Source organism: Passer domesticus, chromosome 7 (assembly GCF_036417665.1).
Source record: "Passer domesticus isolate bPasDom1 chromosome 7, bPasDom1.hap1, whole genome shotgun sequence".
In the NCBI taxonomy this organism is placed as follows: domain Eukaryota; kingdom Metazoa; phylum Chordata; class Aves; order Passeriformes; family Passeridae; genus Passer; species Passer domesticus.
In genome coordinates this window covers 17,404,780-17,420,157 of record NC_087480.1, presented here as the reverse complement: position 1 = coordinate 17,420,157, position 15,378 = coordinate 17,404,780, and the positions used below count along the sequence as shown (strand labels likewise).

Here is a 15,378-nt window from a genome sequence, read left to right as displayed (position 1 = left end):
CCAGCACCCTCTGGGGGAAGAACCTTTCCCTGATATCCAACCTAACCCTGCCCTGGCACAGCTCCAGCCCTTCCCTGGCCCTGTCCCTGGGACAGGGATGTGTTTCAGCCTAATTCCAATCAGGGTTGAACATTTGCTGAACCACTGCTGACGCCCTTTTCCCTCCAGACACAGCTATTTATGGTAGTGTTGGGATTCTGGGTGCTTGTGGAGTTGACTTTTTGTGTCACAAAGCACATCCAAGGGTTCCCTGGTGAGTGGGCAGGAAGGGATTTGTGATAATGGAGGGAATGGGGAGACATTTCTTAGGGAGCATGGAAGAGCCTCGATGGGCTCAGCACGTGGACACAGGACAGAGCATCCCCCACATCCTCCTTCCTTTCAACACTTTATTGCTGCTCCTGAAAAAAGGCATCTTCCTTTCCCATCCTAGCTTTAAATGTTCAATTAGAAAAGAAGCTCCTGAGGCAATGGGAAGCACCAGGGCTCTGCTCCAGCCCTGTCCAGTGGGTGCTCCCAGAGCAAAGAGGAACTGCAAGGAGAGGCTGGATGGCAGTGAGTCAGGGAGGCAGAGAGCGTGACAGCAGGATGGATGCAAGGCAATGAACCCACAGTATTTCACTGGGGCACTCAGCTCCTGCATCTCCTCCATCCACCAGCCCCAGCAGGGCCAGCCAGGGCTGTGCTCACACCAGTGGCACTGGCACAGGAGGGGCTGTGGCCACGTGGGAGCATCTCCAAGCCACGGGCTGAGGCCACCGTGAGCTGTGGCAAGGCCACCCAACATCCACCCCATCCAGCAGCTCAGATCCTCCTCCAGAACAACGGGAACAACACTTCAGCTTTTACCAGCACATGAGGCATGGGAGAAAAGGGATGAGGCACATCCCATAACCAGGAAAAGGAGAAATCCAGGAAAGGCCCTGATGGTGGATGCGGGATTGAAACTGCTCTGCTCAGGGACTCTGTCCAGGAAGGATGAGAAGGGCTCAGCCATCCTGGGTCTGAACTGCTTCAAGAAGAGGAACCTGAGAAATGTATTTAAAAAGAAAAGTTGTTCCCTGCAAAAATCTGGGAAACAATTCAGAGTCAAATCAGAAAAAGGTCACCTCCAAAACTCCCAGTGTCCCTCATCCCCCATTCCTCCTGGAAGCACAAAGCATGGCACCTTCTTTTTGGGAACACGATGGGCAACCTCCCCTCTCTCTTTATCTACAAAGAAATCACAAAAACATCACCAGGAAACAGAAGATGGGAACCATCTCAGCTTTATTTTCTGGAGCTCCAGTCCATTTCAGAAAGAGTCACTTCTTTCTCAGAAGGATCTCGACAGGTTCCTGCACCTCCTGCCATCACTGCCCATCTCTTGCTCCAGAGATGCAGCTACAATTCCACAACAAAAATAGCCATGCACGAGCTCTGCCTGCACACCAGGCTCATGGCATTTCACAGAGAGCTGGCACCTCCCAAAAGGCTCTGCAGCCTCCTCAGCTGCTGGGTCCAGCTGACCTAAGCTTGGACACAGGTGGAGGCACCCACCCAGGCTGTGAATAAATCCCACCACTCTCTCCCCAAAAAGAAGCAAATTCCCTGTTAGAGCTGCAGCAAACTCAGGCAATCAGCAAGAAGAAAGCTTTTTAAAGAGATATAACCCAGGATTTCTGTGTTGAAACACACGCCACAGATGGTGGAGCAGACGAGGATTAATTCATGAATCATATTTCTTAAACGATACAATCTCTCTTTTCACTTCCATACTTTCCCTTTTTGACTCAGAAGCAGGGATTTTAGATGCCCTTCCCAGATATGAATTTTGCATGAACAAACATTGCAGGGGTAAAAAAAAAAACCACCCAACAAACCCACAACAGCAATAAACCAGAAAACCCAGATGTTTAAAGAGAAGTTCTCAAACGCAAGTGAAGGCGTATCCTGTCCATCTACACGAGAACATGTGTGGAAATACAATATATGCAAGCACAGAGCTGGGGATGGGGTGGGAAAATGAATACAATATAGAATATATGCAAGCACAGAGCTGGGGATGGGGTGGGAAAACGAGCTCCCCACCATTTGGAGCTCACTATTGTTCAGCCAGGGTTCTGGATTTCACCAAAGCTGGTTTTCTATCTCCTCCTATCTCATCCACCACCCTCGCAGCAAAAGGAAAGCCTGGAGGCAAACATTTCCAGGGAGAGGCCTCCTGGCTCTGCCAGGCAGTGTGTGCCTCCTCCAGCCCCCATCAACGCTTCCCTTCGGAAAATCCCGGCACAGGCACCTCCAGCTCCTCTCCAGGAAAGGCTCCCGGAGCTGAGGGACAGCAGGCAGCAGCAGCAAGGCACAACATCCTGCCCCACAGGAGCACACAGCTCACCAGCCCAGCCAAGAGGGGCTGGGAGTGGGGAAGAGAGAAGGAAATGACACAAGAGCTCTTGAGCAGCGGGAGACTCCGACATCCCAGCTCGGAGCTCCTCCAGACCAGCCACGGCCATGCCAGTCTGTGCACAGCCTCTGCTCCCCCCAGCAGGAGCAGACACGGATCCAGAACCAGCACCAGCACTCCAAACTGCCCCTCCCGGGCACTTTCTCACCTTGCTTTGATCAGCAAAGCACCATTTCAGTCATTTTTTCCACTCTGCACACAGAGCAGCTGTGTGTGTGCTTAACAGCTTCTTTACCCAGTCTTGCACTTCCTATTGTGGCTTTACACACAGAATCAGAGTGAAAAAAAGATCACTTACCCTTCAATTATTTCAACCTTTCCCTGCTCTGTGCGTGACGTGGGCTTCTCTTTTGGTTACTATTTCCAGATTTGGTCTTTGGGTAGGTGAATGGAAGAGGAGAATGACAGGAGTTGTATTTGATGACGATGGAGACTGTAAAATAAAGAGAAGCATTTTCAGCACAGAGCAGTCCTCCCCTATACATACAGATCAGATTATATTAAATTAAATTAGTGACACCTACATAAATGCTTCCTACTGTTTTTATGCACACATACAAATATCACAACTGTCAAGGAGAATGCGGCTGTCAGTGATACGGCAGGGGGGAAAAAAGAGCAATTTCTAAAATGGAAGGGAAAAAAGGAAATCTAGGCTAACAACCAGCCTTTGAGCAGCAGCAAAGGGGCTCTGCTGGTCTGCAGGAGGGCCAGCAGGCAGCTGGAACTGCCACGGGAGCACTGCAAAGGGCTGGAGCACAGGACAGCATGGAAGGAGCACGGGTGGAGAAACTGCAACAACAACCCTGACAAAATGCTCCTCTGCTTCCCAAAATACCACATCAGCTCGTGAGGAAGCGAGGAAGGAGCCGAGAGGGAGCTTCAGGAAACACAATTCCCCCATCCCCTGCAACGATGGAAGGACTCCTAGCACGGGAAGGAATTAATAACGTGGTCATCGTAGCAGCAAGTACCCCCCTAAAAACCAGATTAATCTCCCACCATCTGCTTTAATAGCAGAATTTCTGCTAAGTGGTTTTCCCCTACACAGCCCCACACATCCATGTAAACAGACAAACAAACCATTTGGCTTCCTGCAGTCCCGGGGAACGCAGCTGCTCCGAGCAGGGCTCGCTGCCTTTGACACGGTGCCAGGGTTGAATTCCTGCCATCCCACTCACTCCCACACCTCTCCCCACACCCTGCTCCTCTGCAGGCTCCTTCAGGCTCAGGGTACCCCCCAAATCACTGCCCATCGAACATGGCAGCCTGGGATCCTTAAAAATATCCTTGATTGTAGCTGAGAAAAACAAGGGAGGTGAGGAATGAGAGGAATGGACTTCCATGCTATTATTTTCCTCGTGGCATCTCTCCCATCCTCTGTATGCAACTGGCACCTCCAGCACCATTAAGTCCCAGCTCAAACACTGAAAACACCCCAAAAAAGCATATTTACAAAATTACTTGGAAGATGCCATGGCAGGCAGTGGAAAAAACCAACCCCCCGAGTCAAGGAGATTGTCTGCTTGGTTGGAAAAACACAAAGGTCACTGCAAGGAGTATATAAAAATACATGCTAACATGGAAGAGGTATAAACATAACACTAAATAACGCTTTTTATACCCAGCTCAGCATTTAACACTTGCCCAGAGGCCTTTGATAAATCCCAGGTGCCTGAACAAAGCAAGGAAGCTTTTTCATTGCTATTTAGCAAAACAGGGAAAGTAAAGCACAAGAGAATAAAACTGTTCAAGACATCAAGGACCAAGTCAGAAAGAAACAGCCAGGTCTCCACATCCAGCTCTTCCATCGCCAAATGCCCTGCCAGGCTGCTGGATGGAAATAGAAATACTATTGTTAGCCCCAAGCCATGCAGACTCATTAACATTTATTTTAGTGCTATAAAATATATTTTTAAATACTTGAAGAAATAATCTGGAGGAAGTGCTAAAAGCTTGGAGCATATTTTCAATATGTCCCAGCTTTTCCAAGGAGATTTGAGACCTCCTGGAAAGACAGCGACCGTCTCGGAGGCTCTGGGAGCATGAGGGTACCTCCAGCAGATGCAATTCCCTGCCCTTGCTTTTGGTCCCAGATTGTTCAAAAATGTTAATTTTAATTACTTGTGGACAGCAGTATCCCCAAAGTATCGTTTCCCACACTTTTTTAATCCTTTTGGGTGTTTATATGTGAGTAACACTTGGAAACAGAGGAACCTGACACCTGTGGGGTCACCTCCTTGCCATCAGAAACCCTTCAGCAGGGACAAATCCTGCTGAGCACCTTCCACAGAGCCCAAAAGTTCATGGAGACAAAGCATGTCAGAGTTATCAGGAGCATCTCCCCCTCCTTGTGAAGAGCAGCAGCCCCACAGATCCTCCAGCTCTTAGGAGAGGGGTTTGGGTTGGTTGAGAGGAGCCGTGGTTATTCCAGAGGTACCCATGAGCACATCCTGAGAAAACCGTGGTGTGGGAGAAGAGATTCAACAGGGAACAGGATCCAGAGGTACACACACAGGACAGGGCCCTGTTCCTGCCACGCCCAAATGGATCAAGCATATGGAGAATCCATTTTATCTTAAAATAAACACTCCATAACACAACTCCTGTTTTCTGTCTGACCCAGCCAGTCCCTGGATAAAATAAAATGAGAGGAGCCAGGGATGGAGAAGAAACAGTTCTCTCCCTTTTCCTTGTCAAAATGTTATTGGTGATTTCGTGTTTCACAGGCTCCTCATGAATTTGGACAGGTCTTTAATCGGTGTTCTGATGGCAGAAACAAAGGACCATGACCATTTGTGCAGTTCCAGAGCAGCTTCAATAGATGTCCACTGTGCTTTACTATGCCAAGCTTGCAGACACCACCTTCCCCAGCACCAAGGGGACCAGCCTGGCACAGGGCACTGGCCATGGGATGGCACAACAGAGCTGGAGGAGCCAGTGCTCCGAGACCTCCCCTGTGCCCTGGAGCTCAGCAGACAGCAGCAGTTTGGGTGCCCGTCCCTCAACAAAATCTGCACGAGCTGCACCAGGCACCAAGTTCAAAGTCAAAAGGAACATTTGTTCTACAAGAAAACACATTGCAAACGACCCCTAACAAATTGTAGCTGCTGGAGCAGCCAGCCCAGAGCACAGCAGCGTTTCTCAGCCCCATTGTTACTGCGGGCGCTGTGCTGAGCGTGTGAGTGGCAACGCAGGCACAGCCACAGTCTGTGTTTCAGTACAAATTACAGAGCTGGAGAGGCAGCTCGGCTCTTCCCTGCACTGCTTCCCTCATGTTTTGATGCCCATTAAATTCCTTCCCATTTAGTTGCTTTATTTCAGCTCCTGGCTGCATAAAATCGTTCCGCGAGCGCCGAAGCCGAATAAATAATGGCAAAACTTTCCCTGCAAAGACTCCAGGAGCTGTTATGTAAAGCAGGGAGGGGATCAGCAGATAGAGACAACTTGGAGGCAACCTGAGGGTTGGGATTCTGTGTCAGCTCGATACACAGGGGAAATAACCCTTTAATCCAGTGCAGTGTATTTCATTTACTGTAGTGTTATCCAGTTCGAAGATGTTATGAAAGGAATCCCTGGAGAGACTTAAGACTTCAAAACCAGCCTGAGTTTGAACTTAATTCCACTGTTGCAAAAGGCTGGAGCTGTGGAAGATGACCTTTTCCATACCTTGGATGCCAGGAGCCATCCTGCCTCATAATGTCACGCCAAATTAGAATATTCTCTTTTTGTTTTACTCAGGATTTTGTTTTGTCATTTCTTTTTAATTAAAAGCATCTGTCACTGTTAATGAAATGGGGAAAAAGAGAAGAAAAACTATCATAACACAAAAAAATTAAAGCTGGTGGTGTCCACAGAGATGGACAAAAAGCTGGTTAATTAACAGAGGAACTTTCACCTCCTGTGAGATCATCACCAGAGCCCAGGTCAGGACCAAAGGATCGCCAGTGCCATCTCCTTGCTGCTCATCACCTGAACAAAACAAAGGGATGCTCCCCATACACATCCCACTGGCAGCAGGGCCTTGGGTGGTCTCCTCTCCAATTCAAAATGAGAGGGAAAACACTTTTGAAGTGCAAATCCCAAAGTTGTTCAGGTCTTGCCAAGGTTATCCTGAATCAAAGTTCAGAAATGCTTGAAAAAGCCAACCCATAAATCCATGTTAGTGAATCAGAAGCTGGTGGAACCCCAGGGGTGAAGGTGTGTGGTCTCATCTTTCACCAGCTGCAGGAGCTTCCCTGCCCAGGGGGGACTTTTAAGGAACCCTGCAGGAATTCATTGAACCAGTCATGGAAATCCCAATTCAAGTTGTTCACTACTGTTAACTGCTTCCATGGACTTTCCTGTTTGGAGGTGAACCATAAAAGGCCAGTTTCCACTTGCTGCATCTTCCGAGTCAGATTGTGAGCGCAATTAAATGTAAATTTGTATTTTCCAAAAATAGGACTCCCCCACAAAATACTAAATTAATTACAAAATGTATTCCTAATGTGAAATTATTTAGCCTGTTAAAGCGGTACAAACAGCTTTATTGGATCATTAATGGTTAGAAATGTTCAGTCAGCACAGTTGGAAAAAATGTAAACTAAATATGTCAAGGATACGTTGCTTTCTCCACTCACTATTTTTTAATGTCTTATTTCATGGTAGATAAGTGAAAAATCTTTTTACCTGACTTAGTAAGAGGCTCATTTACTCATGCAAATTTAAAACCAAGTGTCATAATACAATGAAATTATAAAAACATATCAAAAAGGAGTTAGTGAGTCACTAAATTTAGCTCCTAATGGAGTTCAAGCTGTCTTATACAGTTGTATGTTAATGGGAAGAGCTCTGGTGGTCTGTAAACATCAGAGCAGAGCTCAGCAACCATCCCACGTGCCCAGGGTTGCTGGAGAAGCCCTCTGGGTTTCCAGCCCTCCACACCTGAGGAAATCTAAGGGGAACTCAGATTTTGATCCCAGGCAAGGCAAGGAATACAGCCAGCATGAAATAAATTAAAATCCATTGCTGTGAGCTCTGGGCAGCCCCAGGTTCTGCAGACACACATCCCAAGCTCCAGTACCAGGCCTGGGGTGATTTGCAGGTGTGATCCTCAGCATCCATAGGGATTTTCCTAATCCATCCAACATATTAAGCTGGCATGGGGAAGCACTGACTTTGTGAGCAGGAAGATACTGAGCAACACGAGGGCTTGGCTGGGAATCTGGGCAGATCCAGGTAACAAATTAAAGTGGTGCCTCTGAAACAACAGCAACAGTTCAGGTGCCAGGGCAGGAGCAGGATCCTGGCTGGGCACTCACTGATAGTCCAAGGACAGCACTAACATGAAGTCCTTACTTTCTGGAACAATCTCACTCCAAGAGTAAGAAAAGATGGTGTAAGAGAAGAAAAAGGGAGGGTCAAGGTTAAGAGATGACCAGTCCAACCAACAGAGCTCAAATGTCCATCAAAACCAAAACACCCACTGGGCAGGGTGGGGAAAAAGGCATCTGCAGAGAAATTGGCTTAAGATACAGGGAAGAAATTTCTTAAAGGTGAAAATGTCCTCATAACATCTTCCAGTGCCTAAAGGGGCACCGGAAGAGCTGGAGAGGGACTTGGGACATGGACCTGGAAAGACAGGACACAGGGAACAGCTCCCACTGCCAGAAGGCAGGGCTGGATGGGATATTGGGAATTAGGAATTGCTCCCTGTGAGGGTGGGCAGGCCCTGGCACAGGGTGCCCAGAGCAGCTGGGGCTGCCCCTGGATCCCTGGCAGTGCCCAAGGCCAGGCTGGACAGGGCTGGGAGCAGCCTGGGATGGTGGAAGGTGTCCCTGCCACGGCAGGGTGGAACTGGCTGGGCTTTGAGGTCCCTTTCAACCAACCCATTCTGGGATTCTCTGCCATCCCTGTCCCTGGGGACAGGCTTGGGTTTGGGTGCCAGCCCAGCAGGACGAGGTGGCTGCAGCACAGGGACAGAGAGAGTTTGTGGCCCCATGCAGCCCCTTCAGCTGCTGAAGGGCAAAACTGGGGCCCAGCACACCACAGAAGGAAGAAATAAATATTCCCAGTGATTCCTGACCTGGCAGAAAATCGTGAAAATAAGGCCCTGTAAGGAGAAGAGGCAAGGGAACTAATGGGAAAACATCTTGTTGCATTAAGGGCTGTGTTAAAGGTATACAGCATCATCTCCAGACAAGTCCACTGATATTCCTGAACCTTCATCGATCCACAGGTCAAACCAGGAACGAAAAATATCAATTTTAGAAAATATCACTGGCTGAGATACAATAAACCTACCCTGTCCCTATGCACAGGTAAATAGAGAGACCTTTCCACGTGAGAGCAAAATCTGCCAGAGAGCTTGGCTGTAACTACAAAACCCCTGACCTGTCCCCTTCTGTAACACTCACAGGCTGATACAAGGAATTAGGGAGATGTCCTACATAACTGCTTTAATTAATTTGTGAAATTTTGCACCCTTCTTGGAGGCGGGCGACGTGGCCCTCTGTGCTCCCTTGGATTGCCACCGCTCTCAGTTTTATTTTTATCCCGAGTTCGATATGAATCAGGCTTTGCAAAAGACAAAACAACCCACTGTAATCATCCAGCATGCCAATTAAACTAAAAGATACCCTGGAAATTAAAATTAAATGCCATATCTATGAAAAGCAGCAGACAGCTTCCTCAGAAACAACAAAAAAAGCCCATATTATAGGAACACGACCGTGGCAGCCCAAAATCGGCGCCGAAGCACTTATATAACTTACTACCACCCTTCACATCTGCATACTGGAGGTCTTCATCAAACTGGGTATGTTTTTGCACGTTTATCATCAAGATTTATTGAAGTTGATTCCATAAATTTCATTGAGTTGTTCACTGCTGCTATTTGTTTCCAAGGCAACAAATGCACTTTGCCCAAGCTGCACAGTACATCACAATTGTTCAGGATTTGGGGGTCCCTGCCCCTGGTGCTGCACAGCGCCAGCACCTCCCAACACCAGCTTGGCAGTGCTGACAATTAACAAATATGGGGGGGATTTCTGGAAAAAATAATCCCTATTAGGGGAGAAAAATGTCAAATGAAGCAGGCAGGGAGCAGGCTGCTGGCGAGAAGGTGGGATTTGTGCAAAGCCCCTGCTCCCATCTCATTTACACCTCGGAGAGCTGGAGGTTGAGAAATCCATTCGCAGGTTCAGGAGGAGTTGGAAGGTTCTTTCTGCACAAAATAATGACAGAAAGTCGCCTCTTTGTCATCATTGTGGAGAAAGAGACAACAGAAGTAGTGAGGGGAATGGAGAGGAGGAGGATTTACAAACACGGCACAAGCATCTCCCCGTCAGCAGCACCCAGAGCCAGAGCCTGTGGCTCTCAGAGAACTTGCACGCAACCTTGGAAAAGTTTGGCTTGGGATAAGAAAAACCAAGCACCAACTGAAAGGAAGCATTGCTGCCCAATTTCCTGCTATTTGAAAAGTGGCATCACTGCTGTCCTGGCCCCCATCAGTGTTGGAAAAGGGCAGGAGCATCTCTCCCTCTGCACCACAGCCCTGTGGCACAAGGCACAGGGATAATCCACACAGGATCACCAGAACACCTCGTGAATAAGTGGCAGTGACAGAGGCAACCTGAGCTGCAGGAAGGCAAAATTCAAATGCAGCAGAGCAAGGCAAACCACGTTCTGCTCCTGGGGACTCCTCTGGGAAAAGCCTCCCACAAGAAGCCATTCCATCAGCATTTCTAAAAACAAAACCAATCTCGGACACAGCGATGATATTTCAACAGGACACAGCATTTTTCCAAAGATAATGAAGATATTTTTGTTTATCTGTCATAAGCAAATATCCATGACTGCAAGAAGGGGTGGCTGCCAAACTCAGCACACCAGTGCTGGCTGGTACAGACTGAACTGGAAACTTCATGGTGTGAGTCAGGGAAACCTGAAAACCATTCAGCTTCCAAACCCAGTCACTGGAGTGCCGTGTAGATGCAGAGGAGACAGCCTCAATAATCCAGAGCACAGGAAGCTGCAATCCCTTCCCTTTTCCCCTTTTTTTTAAACAAAATTGCTTTGTTGGGTAGCACATTCCCTTGGATTCCCAGAGCGATCAAAAAAGACAGCATCCCTGATGACAAAAGCCACTCGTTTTTCTGCTTTCAGCCTTAGAAACGTTAAAGGATTGTTTGCTTTCTAAGTGCAAGTCCACATTTAAGAGGAATAAAGAATTTCTCTGGCAGGCTGGATCAATGATGCAGCAAGCCAAGCATGCGACCTCCCGCAGGGAGCCTGGGTCCGGCGCTCCTGGAAACAATAAAATAACCTTACACTGCTCCTGATCGACTGCACCGTGTGGGCAAGGGGGGGAAAACTTACTCCTGACCCTCAGTGTGGGAAAGGGGGAGAAAACTTACTCTTGACCCTCGATGTGGGAAAGGGGGAGAAACTTACTCCTGACCCTCATTGCAAGGAGCCACCCCTTGTGAATGAACCGATGGCTTTCATTAACATCAGGCATTTCATCCCCTTCTCCCCCTCGTCAGACTGGCACCCAGGATGCCATCCCTGCTTTCAGAGCCGTGGCAGTGGCTGCAGCCCATGAATTGCCCCCATCTTCCAGGAATGATGTTGGAAACAGACAGTGCTTGCAGTCAGGCGACGGCTGAAGAACATCCCACGCTGCCGAAAACATCGAATGTAAGGATATTCTCCAGCCAGCAGCACAAAAGCAGGGAAGGGTATAAATAGCCTTTGAGGAGGGTGTATAAATAGCTATAGGTAACATTTGTATGCTATAAAAACACTTCATTTTTGGCCCAGCTTCGCAAGAGTGAGTTTCCTCTCGCAGCACTTTGGAGACTGGCTTCCCTTCGCCTTGCAGTCAGCACAGCAGGGAGAGGGCAGGGACTGCTCTGAATCCACTACTGCAGCCCCTGAAAAATGGTGGGAGTGAATTTCCCTTGCTGTTTAAAAGAGACCCTATCAAGGCCTATCCTAATAAGAGACCAAAAATTGGATATATTGGGCTAGATCCTTCTGTGCATGGCAGGCATGGGGCAGCGTGGGGCTGGTGGTGAGTTTCATGTGCCTTCCTTTGACATAAAACACAAGTGATTACGTGGCCACACACACACATCTGAAGCTCTCCCTCTCCAGACAAATTCCACCTGCCAAAGTGGGGATGGGGCTGGGGGGGCAGAGCAGTGACAGTGGCACCTGCACACCCTGCCACCCCTCTGCCTGGGCCACTCTTACCAACCAGCAGAGGATACAAATGCTCTTTAAAAAGCCTTATTTTCCGAAATCTCAGGCTATTTGCTGGCGGTGCACCCTGGTTCACACAGCCAAAACAGTGCGATTTTCACATTTTGACCAGCTCAGCTCGGCTGTCCCCCATCCCTCAGGACATCCCGCAGCATCAGCGGCCCCAAAGATGCTCCAGCCCCACCGCATCGCTCTCCACACCCGCTCGGTTCCCCTCCAGCCGAAGCAGCGTCCTGGCACATCCGATCCCAGCTGGCACAGCCCCGCTGAGGGCGCGGAGAAGCCGGGGAGGGAGCGGCCCCGCACGGGCTCGGCTCGGAGCTGGCTCCCCGCGGAGCGCAGGTGGCTCCTTGGGTTCCTGATTGCTTGTCAGCCTTCCCTCGGGCTGGCACCGTGCCTGGGTCGAGCTCTGCAGCGAGCGGGTCTCCCCCAGGAACAGCCGCTCCAGAGATGCGCCCGGAGCCAGCGCGGGGCTCGGCTGCACCCCGGTCACCCCACGGGGAATGGGACACCAGGTCCCAAATGCCCCTCCAAGGAGGGCCCCTCACCGACGGGATGTGCTGGCACAGCACCAGAGCTGCAGAGCGGAGCTATTCGAAAAATCCCTGCTGAATTTGTCCACCGATTCATTGATGACAAAGTGTTGTGTCAGAATATGCCGGTTTTAGCAGAAATCACACCAGGAATGTCTTGGAAAGCCCAGATGATCACAGACAGCATCATCTCCCAGGCAGAGAGACCTGGGTTCAGGACCCTGCTGCATCCAGCTCCCACCAAGCATCTCCCAAACCTCCAGGGGCAAAGCCCAAGGGAACAAAATCACTGGAGCAACACCTTCCAAGGGTGTGGAGCAAAACCTTCCAAGGTTGTGGAGCAAAACCTTCCAAGGTTGTGGAGCAAAAACCATCCAAGATTGTGGACCAAAACCATCCAAGGTTGTGGACCAAAACCATCCAAGGTTGTGGAGCAAAAACCATGCAAGGTTGTGGAGCAAAAACCATCCAAGGGTGTGGAGCAAAACCATGCAAGGTTGTGGAGGAAAAACCATGCAAAGGTTGTGGAGCAAAACCTTGCAAGGTTGTGGAGCAAAAACCATGCAAGGTTGTGGAGCAAAAACCATGCAAAGGTTGTGGAGCAAAATCCTGCAAGGTTGTGGAGCAAAAACCATGCAAGGTTGTGGAGCAAAACCAAGCAATGGTGTGGAGCAAAAACCATGCAAGGTTGTGGAGCAAAACCAAGCAATGGTGTGGAGCAAAACCCTGCAAGGTTGTGGAGCAAAAACCCTGCAAGGTTGTGGAGCAAAACCAAGCAAAGGTGTGAAGGAAAACCATGCAAGGGTGTGGAGAGCCACAAAAAGGCACAAGTGTGTGGACAAGCCTCTATGAAGCAAAAAAACCAGCCTGCCTAACTCACAGCTCCACAGGCTGGTAACAGCAGCTCTCCCAGTCCCGTGTTCTTCACAAAGCTGGGAAGCACAGGACCCACTGGAGGATCCCAGCATCCTCCAGACCAGGCAGGCAGCTGGGTAGTTTGGCCTTTTTTAACTTTGCCCAAGCCCTGCTTTAATTCATTTTGGGCACAGGGTGTTTCCCAGTCTGGATTTGACCCTTCAGCTGAAGCTCTCCATGTGTCTGAGTGCCTATGCCAGCAGGGACTGTGTGTATTCGTGGGAGAATGAAGCAGCTAATTCAGGGCTTTGGTGGGATGAAAGGAAAAACCTTAATTAAAACAAGTTTTAAAGCCCATCAAGTTGTTTTTTTTTTCTCTTATTCAGATTAGCAGCCATGCTAAGATTCCACTTGGACTCTGAAAGTGCTGCTTCCCTTCTGCCATTGTGAGACACCACACCCCACACCAACTTCAGAAAATAGAAACGGGGGAAAGCACATCTGACAGTAACTAAAATTACACAGACTTCTCCAAGAATGCAAAGTGATGCCCTTATTTTGTAAAAAACTTCCTTCCAACCAACCCAGCTCATGACAAGCACTGCTGGGAGCACACCACTACTCACAGAGGGTCCAAGCACCTTTCCTTCTTCATAGAACCATGGAATGGTTTGGGTAGGAATGGACCTTGAAGATGATCCAGTTCCACCCCTGCCCTGGGCAGGGACACCTTCCACCATCCCAGGCTGCTCCAAACCCCATCCAGCCTGGCCTTGGCACTGCCAGGGATCCAGGGGCAGCCACAGCTGCTCTGGGCACCCTGTGCCAGGGCTTCACCACCCTCACAGGGGAGAAAAAGCTGGTTCATACAAGGATTTGATGACAAGGACACTCATTCCCCTGTGGATTCTCCAGAGCCAGCAGACACTGACAGGAGCAACCTGCCTAAGCAACTCCAACCACCCAGGCACGAGTTCTGTCTCAGCTTAGGGAGCTTTGTCCCAGGAAAAGCTGAGGTGGGGCAAGGACACATTTCCACAACAGGTTGATTTTAAAGAAAAATCCCAAAGCAGAGCCACGGAACCTCTGCATGCTCACAGCACCCACAGCTGATCCTGACAGAGACGGAGCAATGAGTGATCAACAGGCACGAGAAATGCAATTTAACATCGCAGCTCCCCAACCCGACTCTGCTTCCACCCTGTTTGTGATCCCCAGGCATCTCCCAGCACCTCCAGGAGAGAATTCTTTGAGGAACATCTGCAGAGTTACACAACAGTCTCACACAAACATGTTTTACAATGAGGAGCAGGCACACAGAGAGTCTCCCGACCATAATTCCAACTAACAAAACGGAATCAAAGATAACAAAAATCCTTTTTGCTCAGAGGTTTCTCCAGTAACACCAGTCCTGACCTTCCAGTCACCCATCTGCCCTCCAGCCCCTGATACAGGATTTGGATGCTTGCTCTGATATACAGCAAGGCAGGGAAGAGGAAAAACAGCATTTCCAGGCAAACCTTTTGACAGATATTTGTTCTCAACTCCACAGCAGGCTGAGCCAGGGCATTACCTGTATTGCATCCCAGGTACCATCAGTTTGATATTGAGTTTGCTTTAAGAAAAAGAAAAACCAAATTGATTTCTTGGGAGGATAAACTCGCAGCTAAAGGGAAAAACTACAATTACACTTTTCAGCCATGAAAAGTAAATCAGATGGTGCTGAAATCCCAGCAGAAAACACAGATTAATTAAAGTCTGCACTTTCTAAATCTGTTATTCAACTAAACACAGCTGTTAAAAAAATGATGCCTTTGCTGTAATTTCCATGTACATTCATACCACCGAAATACTGCAAAAAACATTATTAAGTGTGTTCAGTGGCTGCTCGAGTTGAAGAGGAAAAGAAAGCACACACATATCTTTAATTATGACAAGGACTGCTTTCTTTAAAAGAAAAAAATTTACTTGGGAGCTCAAACGCTGCCTCCATGGATGGGCTGGGATTTATTCCAGCAGGAGGAGAGCAGGACTGGGACCTTCAGGTGGAGCAAACCAGCACCATCTCAGCAGGGTGGGAGCTCAGGGTGCTCCCTCCTCCTGCATCAGCAGTCCGTGCCCATGGCACGTGGCATCCATCAGCCAGATCCCAGCTCTCCTTCTGGTGCAAACCCACTTGTGCTTCCAAGTGCTTTTGGCCATCTGTCCGTCCCAGGCAGCGCTTCCCAATTGCACTGATTTCATTAACCCTAATATATTTTAAGATCTTGCACAGATTAAGAAGAAAAAACAAACCCA

General features: G+C 48.9%; 1 protein-coding gene across 5 annotated transcripts in view; it reads right to left on the bottom strand.

Annotated features, from left to right (window-relative positions):
* NEXMIF (neurite extension and migration factor) overlaps nt 1-15,378 on the bottom strand; it is a 166,848-nt gene that overhangs the window by 52,575 nt on the left and 98,895 nt on the right. For 3 of the 5 annotated variants that reach the window (XM_064427204.1, XM_064427203.1, XM_064427207.1), the window contains exon 2: nt 2,742-2,876. The exons of the other annotated variants lie outside the window; for them this stretch is intronic. The gene's annotated coding sequence lies outside the window, so the exon portion shown is untranslated. The remainder of the gene's footprint in view (nt 1-2,741; nt 2,877-15,378) is intronic. 5 annotated transcript variants of the gene reach the window in all.